The following is a 20,004-nucleotide window of genomic DNA, read 5'->3' as shown; positions in this document are numbered from 1 at the left end:
ATTGAAGGGCACCATGTTAGATCTTGCCCACTAAAGAAGAATCCCCAAAGTCACAAGCAACAAGGGAAGCGGCCACAAGTTCAATCACATACTCAACTACAAGTTGAATAAATGCCTCTTCCCAAGAAGACCCAATCCAACACTCCTCATGTTGAGAAATCAATAGGGAAGAAATTAAAGGGTAGATGTTGCTACTTATGTCATGAGAAGGGTCACTTTGCTTCTTCTTGCACGAGAGGTAATTTATCGAACCCAATCATTATTGATGATATCTATTCTCCTGGGAAGGATAAATTTGGCATTGTGTTTGCCAAGTTTGTTGGTACTCAAAGTGGTGTTAAGAAAAGTAACATTTGGGTTACCAAGCCTACTGTGACTAACCTCTTAGGACACAATGTGGCTGGGGACCAACAAGCTCAAACTTGATCAATAGGTGATTGTGGATGACATTGGAGACTTGGATACATAATGAAGAATTAAGGGGTCTTCATCATTCATATTATCTCAAGACAAGTCATTTGGATTATCGAGTTTCTATCTTATATCCAATGTGCCTCCTTACGTAACTTGTACTTAAACTGTTTACATTGTTAGTCACTTTCCCCTTTGCATGTTGTGGTTTTGTACCTTGCATGTCTTTGTATATGCTGTGCTTCCAACTTGCTTATCTTCAGTAATCGAGTATGTGTATGTTGGTTTGCACATCATGTACATGTGAGTCTTGTATTGAGCCTTTTTGCATCTTGTTTGTATCTTTGTTGGCTCTTGTGATAGATTAATGGATTATCCCATTGTGGGGGAGTGATGTGCTTTGCACACCTCACAATACTATAAATGTGTATACATGGGGAATACCACTTAGTATTGATATTTCAAGATTATCTAGTTTCTATGTGGTATGTCTTACTCATGAGAAATTCAAATTCTATATGGTCCATTAATTATCTCTTGTTGGTTTTAATTTCCCACTTGTTAATATTGTTGGGTTATCACATTATGGGGAAGTAATATGCTACGTGCATATTACAAGCCTACAAAATGTCTACATTTGAGGTATTGCCACTTAGTGTTGATATTGTAAATTATCTTGTTCCTAGGTGGCATGTTAACTCTACAAGTGTCATTTGCTTGCATTTCGGGGGTAAAAGATGAGTATTATTTCCAAAATACTTCTTGTCCTTGACAATTGGTATTCCCATCATATGGTAGAAATTGCTAATCGTCTTTACGTGTTTCGTTTGCCTTCCTTGCCTCTTGTGGATCTATTTAACATGTCTAGTGTTTGTATAGATATAAATAAAGTGATGATCCCATCTTGTGCATTTTTTATTTAAATGCAAATTCTATATAATGCACATCCCTTGGGGCGAGCTATCCTATTTTCTTTAGAACACTCTCTTTATTCGTCCATCATAAAATCTTTTGATCCCCATAAAGTGTGTTGATGTGAGGAAAGTCTTGATCTTTATGATGCTTTGTGCCATCATGAAATTTTTTTGAGGGTTTGGTTTGTTTGGAACCTAGCTCTCTTTTGGAAACTAGATACCTCGTGTTTGTTTTTCTTCAATTGGTATCTTGTTTCCCTTTATTTGGCATGTGTCAATGTATATCTCATTCCTTGAGGTATCGTGTAATTGATTTCCTTCAAGTGATAGTTTTTCGTTTGGGATCTTATTATCACTTGATACCTTGTCTTTTGGTGACTTACCAACTTTGTGTTGAGTTGATTCTTGAAAGCCTTGATCATGCATATTTACTATATATAGCTTCTTCTGCAATCTTTCTTTCCTTGACCCGATATATAGGGGAAACTCCACCTTCTCATAAATTGGCTAAACTGTGCATGAAATTAATTTCGTATCTATATGCAAATATTTATGTGGAGTTTGTCCTATGTATTGTTGGTTTTCTAACTCTTTGGTCCCAAGAGTCTGGGCACCATTTTGTTTGTTTGTTGTTCTAGGAACAATTGGAGATGCATTGGATTCTCGGTTCACGTACAAGGAAGGTGTTGACACCGTGTGCTTAATGGAGCCAAGTTAGGATGATCAATGAACAACTATCTACTACATCAATCCAATTATGTCTCGGTAACAAGTATCTACTTCATGCATACATTCCTTGCAAGGCCCAAACATGTCTTCTCTTGGCTGAGCGGTACCACTGTGGGTAGCCACGGTACTACCGCTGGAGATGTTACTGCTGCAGTCATGCAGTAGCAGCACCGACACGGTACTACCACATCCAGCACGACAGTATTTTTCTGCTGCCGCTGGACGAATGGTACTACCACCCAACGAGCTGGAGTAAAATTTTACAACCGCTGGCCAGGCGGTACTACCGTGATGACGTGCGGTACTACCGCACCGTCGGGACCGCGAGGGGTTATACCCTGCTCTCATGGTTCTTCCTCTCTCCCCAGGTTGCATCTTGGCATGAATCTCTTGTTTTGTTCTTGTGGTACTTGTTTCCTTTCTCAAAGCATCCGGATGATGATGTCTTATGGCTAGTTGGGATGTCTTTGATATTCGTATGTTGGAAGTTCATATTGTACAATAAGAAAATATTAGGCCATGTGCTATGCTTCCAAGCAAAGACCTTATTGATATATTTATGCCTTCCTTTTGGATATCTTGTTTGTTCCTTCTTGTAACCAATTCGTGTGTACATCCTTCTTTGTGGATATATATCATCATGATTGTCTTCTACCTAGAATCTTTTACACATGAGAGATGTTACATCTCTAATTGATATCCTCTTTTCTTTCACGTCCACCGTTGCATTTCCTTTTTCAGTTTTTGGTGGCTTCGTGATAGAATTTGTCTTTAGTGCTTATCTTATATTCTTGCATCTTGATGCACTCTTTGGTGGTGAAGATTATTTTTCCTCATGCTTGTCTTGATTTGGGTTTTGCCATTTCGATTGGTATCCCTCCTCTTGACAAGGTTATTATTTTCTATCTTCACCATGGGCTGTCACAAGCGTTGGTTCTCAATTTGTTTTTTAGTAAGCTTGTGAACCCATTGTCTAGTAGTGTGTGTGTGTGGGAAGGATATGTCTTGCACTTTGTTTGTCATTTCATCAAGACTATGTTGATGAGTAATGCTCGTCCTTATCTTAGTCTTCTCAAGTGCTTTGCCATGACTCACACACATTATTTTGGTTGAGCCTATCTTAAGTTGCTTCTTTTACATGTTGCTCAACCATTTGTTTTGTGCAAGTGATGTGCTTATTGTCTCATCTATCTTCTTGCACTTATTTTGTGTTTTTATTAATTTTGGGGGAGCAACGATCCTATTTTGTGCACTTGTATCAAATACAAAAATCTCTTATTAGTGCACAAATCATGGGGAGCTTCTCTAGTTTTGTTAAAACACTCCTTTGCCTTTATCATAATATCTTTTATTCATGTGGTTTGAAAGACCATGTGATTGTTTGTTCCATACGGTATCTTTTGATTGCTTGCTTCTATTTTGTATGTCTTTGTTCCATACGATCCTTCTTTTTGCAATCTTTGGGTCCTCAATATAGTTCGTTTTCCTCCAACTACTTATCATTGTATTTGTGTATTTCTTTGCACTCATTTGGTGAGAAGTACACACTTTTTGGAGGACCACCTACTATATTGGCTTTCTAAACTTTTCGTCCATTTTGACAATCGATGCCAATGGGGGAGAATTTTAGAGAGTTTACTTTGGATATGTTTAAAGGGTTTTGCTTTTATTGCGTAAGCATTTACATCTTGCACATGTGCATTAGTGCTTTGTATGTGTGCGCTTGGTTATGCTTATTTCCTTATATAAACTCTCCTGAAGTGGTTGTCATCAATTACCAAAATGGGGAGATTATTAGAGCATATCTCTCCATATGTGGTTTTGGTAATTGATGACAATTCCTATGGACTAATGGTTGCCTTAAGTTATATTTATAGGATTTGTCCATAGGCACTTCTTGAAGTACATTTATTGGGTTCAAGGAGTTTATATGATGACCAAGGTGGTATTCAAGGTATTATCCAAAGAATGGTCGTAGAGACACAAGGTTGATCAAGATCGTGAGACAAACGGTAAATCAAGATGATCAACACAGAAAGTGTACAAGATGTACCGAGAGGGATCAAGTGATCTCATGGTATGGTAAGCATTGTCCGTTACGTGTTTGTGTACTAACCCATGGTCTTCGTGAGAGTTCTATGTGGGGTTAGGTGTGTTTCCATGGGCTTGCGTCAAGAGGAAGATCTCATACAACCCATGGAGGATGAAGTCAAGTGGTGATCGTCATCAAGATTGCGGTGTGCAAGTTCAAGTGGATCATCACGAAGATATCATGCTTGAATCTTGTCATCCATTGTGGTTGCAATGGACTTGTGAAGATATGCTGAAGAGCGACTCACCCATAGTGTGTATGGGGGAGCGATCAGCTAGTCTTCATCAAGCCAACGCAATCGAGAAAGGTGGTCCATCTTGAGGAAGCCAAGACCATCGTCATCTAGCTCAAGAGGACGAGGTGCAAGGTATAGGTGTGCCCTTGATAGGTTTTATGTTTCAGGATAGATTGTCGTACTCTCAAGGGGCTTTCAAGTGAGTAGCTTGATCGTATCGTTCGTTGAGAGCTCAAACCATTTGCATCCTGGCATCATACTTCTTGGTTTTTGTTTGATGTTTCTCTTTGTGAGTTTTAGAGCTTATGTTATTCTTCGTGAAAATCTCCAGTTCATCGAAAACGGAGTCCATAAGCATCTTCTATGATGTTTTCGATGTTGGGAGTTTCTACCTGTCTTATTCGAGGAAGGGTTCTCACCATTTTCTTGTGGGATTTTTCTCACTTGCTTCTTATTGATATTTCTATCAAGATTGTGTTAGCCCTTGTCGTTAGCTTTCCAACAAACTTGGTTTCGTTGAATTCGGAGTCCGTATGGGAAAGTTAAGCGAGTTTCTGTGGCGAGCAGTAGTACCGCTTGTGCCGAGCGGTAGTACCGCTCCCACGAGCGGTAGTACCGCTTCGCCGGACTTTATTTGCACATCCTTTTTGCCTCGTCAAGGATGGTGAACCTACCGAGCGGTAGTACCGCTCCGTCGGAATTATTTGTGCATCCTTTTTGCCTTAGCATGGCTGGTGAACCTACGAGCGGTAGTATCGCTCCCATGAGCGGTAGTACCGCTCTGTGCGGGCTGTGAAGCATAACGGTTGGATTTTTCCCAACCTATAAAAGGGGGTCTTCTTACCCATTGAACCTTATCTCTTCATCTCATGTTCTTCCCCCATTGTTGACCTTCTTCGAGCTAGCTAACTCTGAATCCCTCCAATGATTCTTGCTAGTTCTTGAGGGAAAAGAAAGAGGAGATCTAGATCCACATCTCCACCAATCACTTTCTCCTCTATGTGAGGGGAACCCCTTGTATCTTGATCTTGGAGTTCTTTGTGAGCTCCTTGTTCTTCCTCTCATATTTCTCCATAGCTTTTGTTGTTGTCGGGGGATTTGAGTGCATGGGACTTGTCCACTTCGTGTGTTCTTGCCATTGCATTTGGTGCATAGGTTTGACTTCTCCATAGTGATACGTGGAAGTGAAGTTTGAGAAGCTTATTACCTTTTGGTACTTAGTACCCTAGATATTGTTCTTCGTGGATGCTTTGGTGTCCTAGAAGCTTGGTGGTGTCTCAGAGCTCAATCATTGTGGTGTAAAGCTCCGGGCAAGCGTCCGGGTCTTCAATTAGGTTGTGGAGATTGCCCCGAGCAATTTGTACGGGTACGAGTGACCGCCCCCAAGGGTTGCCATTTGTACGGGTTCGGTGACCGCCCTCAAGGGTCCCTTAGTGGAATCACGACATCTTGCAGTGTGCGAGGGCGTGAGGAGATTACGGTGGCCTTAGTGGAATCTTGGGGAGCATTGTGCCTCCACACCCCTCCAACAGAGATGAGCAACCACAAGGGTGTGAACATCGGGATACATCATTGTCTCCAAGTGCCTGGGTTATCTCTTACCCGAACCCTTTATATATGCACTTTACTCTGTGATAGCCATATTGTTTCTTGTCATATATCTTGCTATCACTTTGGTGTTTAATCTTGCTTAGCATAGGTTGCTGGTGCACATAGGTGAGCCTTGTTGTTTTAAGTTTTGTGCTTGATAAATTAACCGTTAGTTTTATTCCGCATTTGTTCAAGCCTAAACCGTAATTATTTTAAAGCGCCTATTCACCCCCCTCTAGGCGACATCCACGTCCTTTCAATAGCCCCGCATACTTGTGGCACTACGCCTTTGTCATATCTGTCACAGCCTAAGTTTACCTTGCTTGCCATTGCATATTCATGCATGCATTGAACTTGCATTGAATCTGAAATGGGGAAGTGATCAAGCCTCAGGAACCAAATTCTGGAAAATAAGCAATATAAAACTTGATTTAAAATGCACCAACAAAATGTTCCAAATATTTTTGTGAAAACATTGGACTGAGATAAAAATGTCAACAAATATTTTGGATCAAAGAGACAATTATATTGGTTTATGAACTAATCAAACACTACTAGAATCTGCTAGTTTGCCGACAGCCGGAGCTGACGGCGGGGGCAGGGCTGGCGCCGGGCGGAGGATGGGCTAGCGCAGGGCGGAGGCGGGGCTGGCGCGGGGCGGCGCCGGCGAGTCCGGACGGGGCTGGCGCGGGGCAACAACGACGAGTCGGGGCGGGGCTGGCTCGGGGCGACAACGGCGACGGGTCAGGAGAGCATGCAGATGGGATCGAGAGATGAGAGAGGCAGCGGGTCGGGAGAGGGTCGTGTGTCGTGGGGGATAAGACACCGTTAGGCTTTGCCCTCAGCTGGCTGTCGGCAAAGACAACCGTTAGTCTTTGCCTTCTGCTGGCTGTCGGCATAGACGGCTCCCGTTAAGCATTGGTCGAACGTGCGACCGGGTACCTCCCTATGCCGTCAGCCGCCCTATGCCGTCAACATTTTTTGTGGCTCAGGGCAAAGTCTCTATGCCATCAGCCCCGTGAAATTGCTGACGACAAAGCTAAAAGTTGTCGGAAAATTATGTATTTCCAGTAGTGAAACAACTATTATAAATGGAATTTTCTTTTACTATATAGAAAATATGGTTCCATAAATGCCAAAAAGTATTATGTGGCATTGGACAATTATATTTAAGTCGCATAAAAATATATCAGGATTTTTATAAAATGATTTGATTTTATTTTTAATTCAAAAACAAATGTCAGAAAACAAATAAAAGCAGAAAATAGAAAAAGAAGAAGAAGGGGACTAACCTGCGCTCACCTCGTCCAGCCCAGCCCACCAGGGGCTCGTGTCGTCTTCCTCCCCGTGCCAGTAGGCATAGGAAAGGCGTGGCGAGCTCCCCGGCCACCCAGCGCCACCTCCTGCTTGCTCTGTCCACCGCGACGACGAGGATGAGTACCCCGTGCACGCCTCTTCCTTCTCCACCTCTCTCTAGCTCCCATCCTTCGCTCTCTCGCTCTCTCCTCGCCATGGCCGAGCTCGGCTTGAGCAGGCCGTCGCCGTCCGCGTAGTCTCCGGCCACCCATCGCCTCCCTGATGTGCTCTACACCTCCGCCTCGATGAGCACCTCCTCACCACCAAGAAAATCGAGCCAAAGCCCACTGAATCGAGCTGCCACCGCCGTCTTCCCCATCTCCGGCCGCCGGACCTCTCGCCCCGATTCGCTGGCTAGAGGACGACCCCGACCTACCTGTCACTACAAGTGGATCCGCCGTGAGCTGCTGAACCCTTTCCCCCTCTTCCCGGTGCCATTCCCCTCCTCTAACCTCGTTAACTGCCGGAGCCCGAAGCTCCTCGTCGCCGGCCATGTCGTCGTCGTCGCTGTGGTACTCCATCCACGTGCTCGAGCTTGGGATCGAGCTCCTAGAGCCGCCAGGAAGGTTTTGAGCCCCTCAACCGGACACCCTGTGCCCTGCAACCCCACGCCCGTCGAAGCCCGACTCGCTGCCGCCGCCAAGCTCGACGTGACCGTCGTCTCCGGCGACCCCATGCCCTCTCGACCCCTTTGCTCGATGCGGTCGAGCACGGGCTTCCTCCCAGTGCCCCCAGTGCATTGCCCCGAGCCTTGTAGCGCGAGTTTGAGCAACTTGGGCGAGAACCCACCACTGTTTTGGTCGCCGCCGGTGAAGTTCCCGCGAAGTCCGACGTGGCCAGCTTAATTAGACCACTAACAACCCCTTAGCCACTAACAGCGGGCCCCTGGGTGGGTCAAACCCTAGTTAGGGGCTGGTCAACTCGTGGATTAGCCCCTGGTCACTGACCAGTGGACCCCACTGGTTAGGTTTGACCTGGTCCAGGTCAGTTGACCTGCTAACCTGAGCCCCACGTCATCCTGACACAATAATTGGTTTTTCTAATATAAAATAAATTCCAGAAAATGCCTAAAACTTCTAAAAATCATAGAAAATAAAATATAGCTCACATGAAAATAATTTATATATGAAAAATGGTCAGAAAAAATCAAGGAATCTGATTATGGCATTTTCATGCATGTTTGAGAAAGTTAACATCACCAAGTAGGCAAAAAGATCATTAGGGTAAATTTAATAAATAGTTTAGAGTTGGAATTTGATACCTATGTGAATTCCACTTCAACTATTATGACCAAACATTAAGCTAGGAAAACCAGTACCTCAAAATGCCATCTTCATGCATGCTAAAACAAGTTATACCTGAGCATCAGGTCGAATCAATTAACAGGGTATCCGGAAAATACCTTGCTTGAAGTGATATTTGAATTCTAATTCAGATCCAACTTCAACCTAAGAAATGATAGCTATATTAGCCCTGTCACTTCTCATCTTGTTTTCTTGGTCATGCATCATAGTGTTGCATTTCTGTGAAGTAATTATTGTTCTTTCTTGTTTGCCGGTACTGTTCCCTCTCGGTAGACGATGGTTCCGACGATGTGATCATTGACATTGATGAAGACTCATTGCTAGCTTCAGACGTATCAGGCAAGCAAACCCCCTTGATCATACTGATATAAACCCGCTCTCGCTCCTTCTCTCTTTTATTGCATTAGGACAAACATGATTCAACTGTTACATGTTCTCGGTAGTTGAACCCATTCCTCTGCATGTCCTGATTTTGCCGTAGTAAATAGTTGAAACCAATTAGCATGAGTAGCAACTGCTTGAGCCCTGATGTGCTTACTCATCCATGCTTGCTTACTGTGCCTGCTATGCTTAGAGTTGTGTCTAGTCTAATCCATCTGGATGATGAATCGGAATGGTTTTGTTCATGTTCTACCGTGTGAGAGTAAATGTGTGAATTTGATTTGGTAAAGGTAGTGATGAGAGGCCATGTAGGAGTACATGGTGGGTTGTGTCATTGGGACCGTCCTTAAGAACTGAGTTCTGTGTATGTTATCCAAGACAAGATACTACCATGCATTGGGCCCTAAAATATGACCACGCTCGGCTTATTAATTGCCTAGATCTCTCTCCAGGAGTTGCAATTAGTTTCTGGTGTTTGTAGGAAAAGTGTTGGTGGCCGTGTTTAGCTCTGCCCGACGGGGTAGGCTTCTCTGCGGTTGATACACAATGGCACGGTGTACCAAGTGGCACCCGGATGGTGGGCTTGGGAACCCTGCGCACATCGTTTGGGGCTGTAGAGGAAACCTCGGCCGTACTTCCTTACGGGTTCAGTCTCAAATAGGCGATAAACCTGAACTAGGGTCTTGTGTGGTTAACGGTCGTGGCCGACACCCACGCCAGTGCTTCTGCTTGGAGGTTACCGAAATGCATGACGTGCATATGGTGCTAAGTGGTGAGAGCATGTGTGAAGAAGTACACCCCTGCAGGGTGATTTAATCTGTTCAAATAGCCGCGTCCTCGGACATGGACTACTTGGAAACATTACGTGGTACATAGACAATTTAAATGTATACTCTAAAACATGCAAGATAAGTGTGAGTGCTATGGATGGCCTTCTCGTAGGGAGACGAGGGTGGATCCATGGTGGTCTATTGATTGGTGAATATATGGACTCGTGTGCGCTATCCCACTTCAAAGAAATAACTTGTAGTCATAGTACAGGTTAGCCAAGTGTCAAAGGTGGCTTGCTGCAATCAAACCCCACAATCCTTTCATTGATACATGATGCATCTGTAGATAGTTCTGATGTAAGTCTTGCTGAGTACCTTTGTACTCACGATTGCTTTATTTATGTTTTTGCAGAGAAGATTTAGTCTCTTTAAAAGGTTCTACGCGATGTGTTCGATGTTGACCAGAATAGCTTGGGAATCCCAGACAGAGTCGTGGTAGCTTTTCAGGCTCCTCCAACCATTTTTAGTAGATGTCTGTACCCAAACATGTTTTTCTTCCGCTTGATGTTTGTATGGCTTGAGTGATGGGTCACAAGACCCCTGTTTGTAATATCATACTATGTTGACTTTTATGAGTCTTTGATAAAAGCTTGAGTCATAGAGTTATGTTGTGATGCCATGTTGTATCTACACACTTAGTGCATATTGGGTGTATGTTATGAAATGCATTATATGTGTGGGATTCGACACCTAGTTGTGTGCCTTTAGTAGTATTCTTTACGGGGAAATGCCTCTTTGTGCTTCCACCGAGCCTTGGTAGCTTGCTAATGCTCCGGACAAATTAATTGACCGGCATGTATCCTTGTTTGCTGTTGTGTCTGTCCCTTCGGGGAAATGTCACGCGGTGTAATGGAGTCCTTGTAGCTTGCTAAGACTCATCTACACACGCTGATGACCGACACCTGCTTTGCTGGGTTATGTATGCATGTCCCTGCATGGATGTACCACTTGGGTATATAACTAGTCATGTCGACCCGGGTTCTTTGTCGTTTGAATGCTAGCGACACATTTATATACGTGAGCCAAAAGACGCAAACGGTCCCGGCCAAGGTAAGGTGGGAGCTGTGGAGTTTATCGTGCATGAGGCCGCAAAGTGATGTGATGTGTTATAGGCTGGGTTCTTATGACTCAGGATCCGGGTGCCGACAATATCGGTGTCAAGCGCATGAAGAAGCTCCATATAGATGGACTTTTGGAATCTCTTGATTTTGAATCATTTGACACATGCGAACCATGCCTCATGGGCAAGCTGACTAAGACTCTGTTCTCTGGAACAATGGAGCGAGCAACGAACTTGTTGGAAATAATACATACCGATGTATGCAGTCCAATGAGCGTTGAGGCTCGTGGTGGCTATCGTTATGTTCTCACCCTCACTGATGACTTAAGCAGATATAGGTATGTCTACTTAATGAAACACAAGTCTGATACCTTTGAAAGGTTCAAGGAATTTTAGAGTGAGGTAGAGAATCAACGTGACAAGAAATAAAGTTCCTACGATCTGATCATGGAGGAGAATATTTGAGTCAAGAGTTTGGCACGCACTTAAGAAAATGTGGAATTGTTTCACAACTCACACCGCGTGGCACACCTCAGCGTAATGGTGTGTCCGAATGTTGTAATCACACTCTATTGGATATGGTGCGATCTATGATGTCTCTTACCAATTTACCGCTATCATTTTGGGGATATGCACTGGAAACTGCCGCATTCACTTTAAATAGGGCACCGTCTAAATCCGTTGAGACGACACCGTATCAATTATGGTTTGGCAAGAAACCTAAGCTGTTGTTTCTGAAAGTTTGGGGCTGCGATGCTTATGTGAAGAAACTTCAACCTGAGAAGCTTGAACCCAAAACAAAAAAATGTATATTCATAGGATACCCTAAGGAAACTATTGGGTATACTGAACCTCGAAGGCAAAATCTTTGTTGCCAAGAACGGATCCTTTCTAGAGAAAGAGTCTCTCGAAAGAAGAAAGTGGAACGAAAGTAGAACTTGATGAGGTAATTGTACCACCTCTCGAACCGGAGAGTAGCGCAACACAAGAAAATGTTTCTGAGGTGCCTCCACCAGCTAGAGAATAAGTTAATGATGACGATCATGAAACTTCATATCAAGTTGCTACTGAACCTCGAAGGTCCACAAGGACACATTCCGCACCAGAGTGGTATGACAACCCTGTCATGGAAATCATGTTGTTGGACAACGGTGAACCTTCGAACTATGAAGAAGCGACGGCGGGCCTGGATTCCAACAAATGGCTTGAATCCATGAAATCCGAGATAGGATCCATGTATGAGGACAAAGTATGGACTTTGCTGGACTTGCCCGAGGATCTGTGAGCCATAGAAAATAAATGGATCTTTAAGAAGAAGACTGATGCGGAAAGGTATTGTGACCATCTATAAGGTTTGACTTGTTGCTAAGGGTTATCGACAAGTTCAAGGAATTGACTACGATGAGACTTTCTCACCTGTAGCGATGTTGAAGTCGGTCCGAATCATGTTAGGAGTTGCCGCATTTTATGATTATGAAATCTGGAAAATAGACGTCAAGAAGGCATTGCTGAACGGTTTTCTTAAGGAATAGTTGTATATGATACAGCCAGAAGGTTTTGTCGATCCTAATAATGCTGACAAGGTATGCAAGCTCCAGCGCTCCATCTATGGGCTGGTGCAAGCATCTCGGAGTTGGAACATTCGCTTTGATGAGGTGATCAAAGCGTTTGGGTTTGTACAGACTTATGGAGAAGCCTGTATTTACAAGAAAGTGAGTGGGAGCTTTGTAGCATTTCTCATATTATATGTGGATGACATATTGTTGATGGGAAATGATATAGAACTTTTGGAAAGCATAAATGCATATTTGAATAAGAGTTTTTCAGTGAAGGACCTTGGATAAGCTGCTTACATATTAGGCATCAAGATCTATAGAGATAGATCGAAAGGCCTCATTGGTCTTTCACGAACGACATACCTTGACAAGATATTGAAGAAGTTCAATATGGATAAGGCCAAGAAGGGGTTCTTGTCTGTATTACAAGGTGTGAGGTTGAGCATAGCTCAATGCCCGACCACGGTAGAAGATAGATAAAACATGAGTATCGTCCCCTATGCTTCCGCCATAGGCTCTATTATGTATGCCATGGTGTGTACCAGACCTGATGTGAACCTTGCCATAAGTTTGGTAGGGAGGTACCAAAGTGATCCGGGAGTGGATCGCTCGACAACGGTCAAGAATATCCTTAAGTACCTGAAAAGGACTAAAGATATGTTTCTCGTTTATGGAGGTGCCGAAGAGCTCATCGTAAAGGGTTACGTTGATGCTAGCTTCGACATAGATCCGGATGACTCCAAGTCACAAACCGGAGACATGTACATTTTGAATGGTTTGGCAGTTAGCTGGTGAAGTTGCAAGCAAAGCATCGTGGCGGCATCTACATGTGAAACCGAGTACATAGCTGCTTCGGAAGCAGCATAGGAAGGTGTCTGGATGAAGGAGTTCATCACCGGCCTTGGAGTGATTCCTAGTGCATCGGGCCCGATGAATCTCTTTTGTGACAACACTAGTGCTATAGCCATTGCCAAGGAGCCGAGGTTTCACAAGAAGACCAAGCACATCAAGCACCGCTTCAACTTCATTCGTGGATACATCCAGGATGGACATATATATATATATTTGTAAAGCATATACGGATCTGAATGTCGCAGATCCATTGACTAAACCTCTTCCACGAGCAAAACATAATCAGCACCAGAACTCTATGGGTGTTCGATACATCACAATGTAACTAGATTATTAACTCTAGTGCAAGTGGGAGACTGTTGGAAATATGCCATAGAGACAATAATAAAGAGGTTACTATTATATTTCCTAGTTCATGATAATCGTCTATTATTCATGCTATAATTGTATTGACTGGAAACCGTAATACATGTGTGAATACATAGACCAAAACATGTCCCTAGTGAGCCTCTAGTGGGCTGGCTCATTGATCCATAGATGGTCATGGTTTCCTGATCATGGACAGTGGATGCCATTGATAACGGGATCACATCATTAGGAGAATGATGTGATGGACAAGACCCAATCCAGAGAATAGCACAAGATCGTGTAGTTCATCTGCTAAATCTTTTCTAATGTCAAGTATCAAACGTCATAATGTGAAACTCTCGGATACCGTAGGAGTGCTTTGGGTGTATCAAACGTCACGACGTAACTGTGTGATTAAAAAGGTGCAGTACATGTATCTCCGAAAGTGTCTGTTGGGTTGGTACGAATCGAGACTGGGATTTGTCACTCTGTGTGACCGAGAGGTATCTCTGGGCCCACTCGGTAATGCATCATCATAATGAGCTCAATTGACTAAGGAGTTACCCACGGGATGATGTGTTACGTAACGAGTAAAGAGACTTGCCGGTAAAGAGGTTGAACAAGGTATAGGGATAACAACGATCGAATCTCGGACAAGTATCATACTGGTAAACAAAGGGAATTGCAAACGGGATTGATTGAATCCCTGACATCGTGGTTCATCCGATAAGATCATCGTGGAACATGTGGGAGACAACAAGGGTATCCTGATCCCACTAAAAGTTATTGACTGGAGAGGTATGTTGGTCATGTCTGCATGGTTCCCGAACCCGTAGGGTCTACACACTTAAGGTTCGATGATGCTAGAGTTGTAATGGTAATATTATGTGGTTACCGAAATTTATTTAGAGTCCTGGATGAGATCCCGAACGTCACGATGAGCTCCGGAATGATCCAGAGGTAAAGATTCATATATAGGATGTGCAGATTTGATCGCTGGAAATGTTTTGGGAATCGTCGGTATTGTACCGGGACCACCGGAAGGGTTCCGGGGGTCCACCGGGAGGGGCAACCAGCCCCGAAGGGCCACGTGGGCCAAAAGTGGATGGGAACCAGCCCCTAGATGGGCTGATGCACCACCAAGCTAGGCGCACAAGGGGGCTAAGGGGGCCAAACCCTAGGCGTGGGGGCTGCCTTGGGTGTCAAGCCCACCCCTAGGGCGCCGCCCCTCCTCCTCTTGGCCGCCAAACCACCTAGGGGAAACCCTAGGGTGGCCGGCCCCTCTCCCTCTCTCCCATATATAGAGAGGGTTTTGGGAGGGCTGCACACACCTTTAGACCTCCCCAAGGCGCATCCCTACCTCTCCCTCTTCTCCTCCTCCGCGCTGCTTGGCGAAGCCCTGCCGGAGAACTGCATTGCTCCATCGCCACCACGCCGTCATGCTGCCGGGGCTCGCCCTCAACTTCTCCTCTCTCCTTGCTGGATCAAGGTGAAGGAGACGTCACCAGGCTGCACGTGTGTTGAACGCGGAGGCGCAGTTGTTCGGCGCTTAGATCGGAATCTTCTATTATCTGATTCGCTACGAGTACGACTCCATCAACCGCGTTCATACTAACGCTTCCGCTTAGCGATCTTCAAAGGTATTAAGATGGTCTACACCTTGCTCGGTGCTAGCATCTCCTAGATAGATCTTGGTGTGATGTAGGAATTTTTTTGAATTACTACTGCGTTCCCCAACAGCTACTGTCCGCCGGAGCAAGGTCGACCTCGACATAGAGCCTCCCCCTCGACCCAATCCACCTCTCACCGACACACGAGAACTTGGTGAGTGCGTAGGTGCCCTCGGTTGGCACTCCCCTTCATGTGTCGTCACCAGCGACCACCGCATGCCTCTGGCGCTAGTGAGTTCGAACTAGCCCCTGGACAGATTCTATTTTATTACAAAATGGTCACCGATCTTGGTTTGCATATAAATATTAATCTATAACAGCTTTTGAATTGATTCTTTTTGCAAATTCTTGCTCTGAGTGTCTAGTTTATTTTTGGATTTATTTGAAAATTATTTGGAGGCTAGGCTCAAATCTTACAACGATATGTGTTGCTTGACGTAGATTCTGACGAAGGAAACGCCGACGTTAACGTCACCGAGCTTGATGCCGACTACATGGAACCAGGCAATCATATTTGAACTTCTGATGTGTTGGTTGATCGCTAATAACTTTAACATTCATCCATTGCATTAATCAAGCATGTTGGATCTCTCATAAACAAGGTTACAACATGACTGTGGCAAGTGATGGTTGTGAAAGGTCGTGGATAACCTAGTCACGCGGAACGTGATAGGTTATGGCCTGGTCATGACATGTGCATAATTGTGATGAGAAGAAAGGAATAAATCCAGTATCGACCTAGATCGAGTCTTTTCAGTGTGTTACTTTCATTATCGTGCTACCAGAGTTTCCTGAATGAGGATTTGGTATAGTCGGTCGTAGACCTATTATCAGTCACGCATGAAGTAGATGGGTCGGGATGAAGGTATCCATGGCCCTGGACTAAATCCAGTCATACGGTCAGGGGGCATGGCTGTTTTTGGTTTGGGACCTTGAGGGAGGGCACTCCCTTGTAGCGCGCGGTATAAATTTGATCCCATGCTAGTCGAGGTCGAAGCCTCCCCGTCTTATGGTTTTGCCCTGGCAGCGTAGTTCCGGAGAAGCAGTGCTTCGCGAGGGTAAAATGGGTGTGTGCTGATTTTGAGTGTATGCTTCTAAAATACCGTATGCAGGATTAGTCATATGGACTATCGGAATCCGTAGGCTATGGGTAAAGAGTACACCCTCTGCAAAGTCAAAACTATTCGAGTAGGCATGTTCATGGTTAAGGACGGTTTTGTGGCAAGTCAAGTGTCGGTCTTAGAGTCGGTCCCTGGAGTACAGGTTGGTTGAACAATAATGGTTTTGGATATCGAACGATATTGTGGAATTTATTATTAACATCTTGGTTCTAAAATTATCCTGAAGGTTGGTTGTACCACCCGGATAATTCTTATTATTTTTATGCCCTTTTTGTGGTGTCTCTAAGACGCCCGACTGTGGCTTATTATTTTTATGCCCTTTCCGTGGTGTCGCTAAGACACCCGACTGTGGCTTATTATTTTTATGCCCTTTCTGTGGTGTTGCTAAGATGCCCGACTGTGGATTGTTATTTATTTTTATTCCCTTTCTGTGGTGTCTCTAAGATGTCCGACTATGGCTTGTTATTTATTTTTACGCCCTGTATGAGGTGTCGCTTAGACGCCCGGCGGCGATAAATTAACACCTGTTAACCTTTCGAGGCGTCGCTCAAGACACCCGATTGGTGCATTTTTGTTTTTCTGATGGGATATCTCGGGAGGATTACCGGCCGATTTATCCACTAACTTAATTTATTTCTAACACCTTTATTTGATAAATTATGATCTGAATCATGCATATTAATAATTAACTACATGCATCTCATCTTTTGTGCAAACTATTTGCGATTACTTTTCGAACTACTCACTGGCTTGTTGATGTGGCCAAATATGGATGAAGGAGACCTCATGGATGAATAGTTCGATAGGGAGTCCGATGTCTAGAGGATGTTTGGAAACGTAGCATGGGAAACAAAAAATTTCCTACGCACACGCAATACCTATCCATGGTGATGATCATCTACGAGAGGGGAGAGTGATTCTATAACACGCTTGATGTAGTGGAACATCTTTGTGATCCAAATCGCAGCCCGTCCCACGATCTCATCACGATCCGTCCCGCGATCCCATCACGATCCATCCCGTTCTAGTGCCGAACGGACGACACATCCACGTTCAGCACACATACAACTCGATGTTGATCCCTGCCTTCATGATCCATCAAGAGGGGCGGAGAGTTATATGAGTTCTCCAGCACAACGACGTGGTGGTGGTGGTGGTGAACTAATCCAAGTAGGGCTTCACCTAAGCACCGCCGAACTAGACTAGAGGAGAAACAGATCTAGAGAGAAGTAGAGGGAGCACATGGCAATTAGGGTTAGCCCTCACCTCTAAAACCTCTAGTGTATATAGGAGGGAGGGAGGGGAGGGGGAAGCCTCAAACCCTCAAGGTTTGGCTGATATTGGAGGTGGAGGAGTCCTATTCAGTCCTCTCCACTTGGAAACCCTTTCGACCTTTTCCACCTTTGGGTTTCTTTCCTTCCCACCCACAATCCGCCTTGGGCTTTAGTGGAGGCTTTGAAAAACCCACTAAGGTCTGGTCCACGTCCTCCCACAGCCCATGAGACACTTTGGGATGGTGGGCCCACCTGGTGGACCCCCGGAACCCATTCGTCACTCCCGATACACTGCCGGAAATGCCCGAAACTTTTCCGAAGCTCAGAACCCACTTTCCTATATATCAATCTTTACCTCCGGACCATTCCGGAGCTCCTCGTGATGTCCAAGATCTCATCTGGGACTCCGAACAACTTTCGGTTACCAAACACACATAACTCAATAATGCTGAAACGTCACCGAACCTTAAGTGTGCAGACCCTCCGGGTTCGAGAAGTAATAGTGAGACATGACGTGAGACACTCCCCGGTCAATAACCAATAGTGGGACCTGGATGTACATATTGGCTCCTACATATTCTACGAAGATCTCTATCGGGTGAACCTCTATGTCAAGGATTCAGTTAATCCCGTATGATGTTCCCTTTGTCCTTTGGTATGTTACTTCCCCGAGATTCGATCGTCGGTATCTCTATACCTAGTTCAATATTGTTACTGACAAGTCTCCTTACTCATTCTGTAATACAAGATCCCGTGACTAACCTCTTAGTCACATAGCTTGCAAGGCTTGTTGCGATGTTCTATTACCGAATGGGCCCTGAGATACCTCTCTGTCACACGGAGTGACAAATCCCAGTCTTGATCCATGCCAACCCAACAGACACCTTTGGAGATACCTGTAGCGCACCTTTATAGTCACCCAGTATCGTTGCGACGTTTGATACACAAAAGGTATTCCTTCGGTGTCCGGGAGTTGCATGATCTCATGGTCATAGGAACATATACATTGACATGCAGAATTAGTAGCAATAAACTGACACAGTCATATGCTACGTTTACAGTTTGGGTCTTGTCCATCACATCATTCTCCTAATGATATGCTCCCGTTATCAAGTGACAACACTTGTCTATGGCGAGGAAACCTTGACAATCTTTTATCAACGAGCTAGTCAACTAGAGGCTCACTAGGGACAATATGTTGTCTATGTATCCACACATGTATTTGAGGTTCCAATCAATACAATTCTAGCATCGATAATAAACGATTTTCATGAACAAGGAAATATAATAATAACTAATTTATTATTGCCTCTAGGGCATATTTCCAATAGAGGATTCCTAGTCAGTCTTACGATCCTGGAGTGTGCCGCTGTATTATTTCAACGCTTCCACCACCACGAATAAATCGTCAAGCCTCACTCTAACGCTTGGCGCGTGGTAGTATTTGTCATGTCACATTTCCGTGATGTGACATTCCCCTTTTTATTAAAAGTAGTAGAGTTATCCCATTACCACTGTAATATATCCGTATGTGTGACACTTGGACATGTTGTAATAATTTGTAGAGCAACCCTTGCTCTACTCTATTTAATATTAAGTACTACTGGTTTTCTGTACACAGATGAGTCTATCAGTTGGAAATATTTTTCTACAGTGGTGACGCTCATGGCTGATTTCCAATAAATTATTTTATTTGGAAACCGGTTGTGGAACGACGTTAATGGAGGAGGAAGCCGACGTCGACACCCAGGATGAAGAGCACCTCATGGTCCTGGTCGCTCTGGCCGGCCTATTCGCGAGCAATGCAAAGCCGAAGCGAGGTGGCTCAGCACCGTGCCGGCTGAAGGCAAAGCAAAGGCATCGACTGGAAGGCTATTGCCTCTACACCGACTACTTCACCGATGGTCCTGTGCACAGGGATAAAGTCTTCGACGCCGTTATTGGATGAGCCGGAAGCTCTTCCTCGGGATTGTGAATTCCATTAGGGAGTTCGACAACTACTTCAAGTGCAAAAGGGATTGCACCAGCACACTTGGATTTACCTCACTCCAGAAGTGCATGATAGCTATGAGGATGCTTGCATACGAATCTCCGGGTTATATTCTGGAAGACTATGGACGCATCGCCGAGTCCACCGCCACTGAGTGTTTGTACAAGTTCTGTAGGGTAGTGGTGGCAGTATTTGGATCTCAATACTTGCGATCACCCAATGCTAAAGACACTGCTCAGATCCTAGCATAGAATGAAGCAATAGGAATTCCTTGGATGCTTGGAAGTATCG

This window comes from Hordeum vulgare, chromosome 1H (assembly GCF_904849725.1).
Source record: "Hordeum vulgare subsp. vulgare chromosome 1H, MorexV3_pseudomolecules_assembly, whole genome shotgun sequence".
In the NCBI taxonomy this organism is placed as follows: domain Eukaryota; kingdom Viridiplantae; phylum Streptophyta; class Magnoliopsida; order Poales; family Poaceae; genus Hordeum; species Hordeum vulgare.
The sequence above is the reverse complement of the archived record's forward strand: the minus strand, read 5'-3'. Positions refer to the sequence as shown.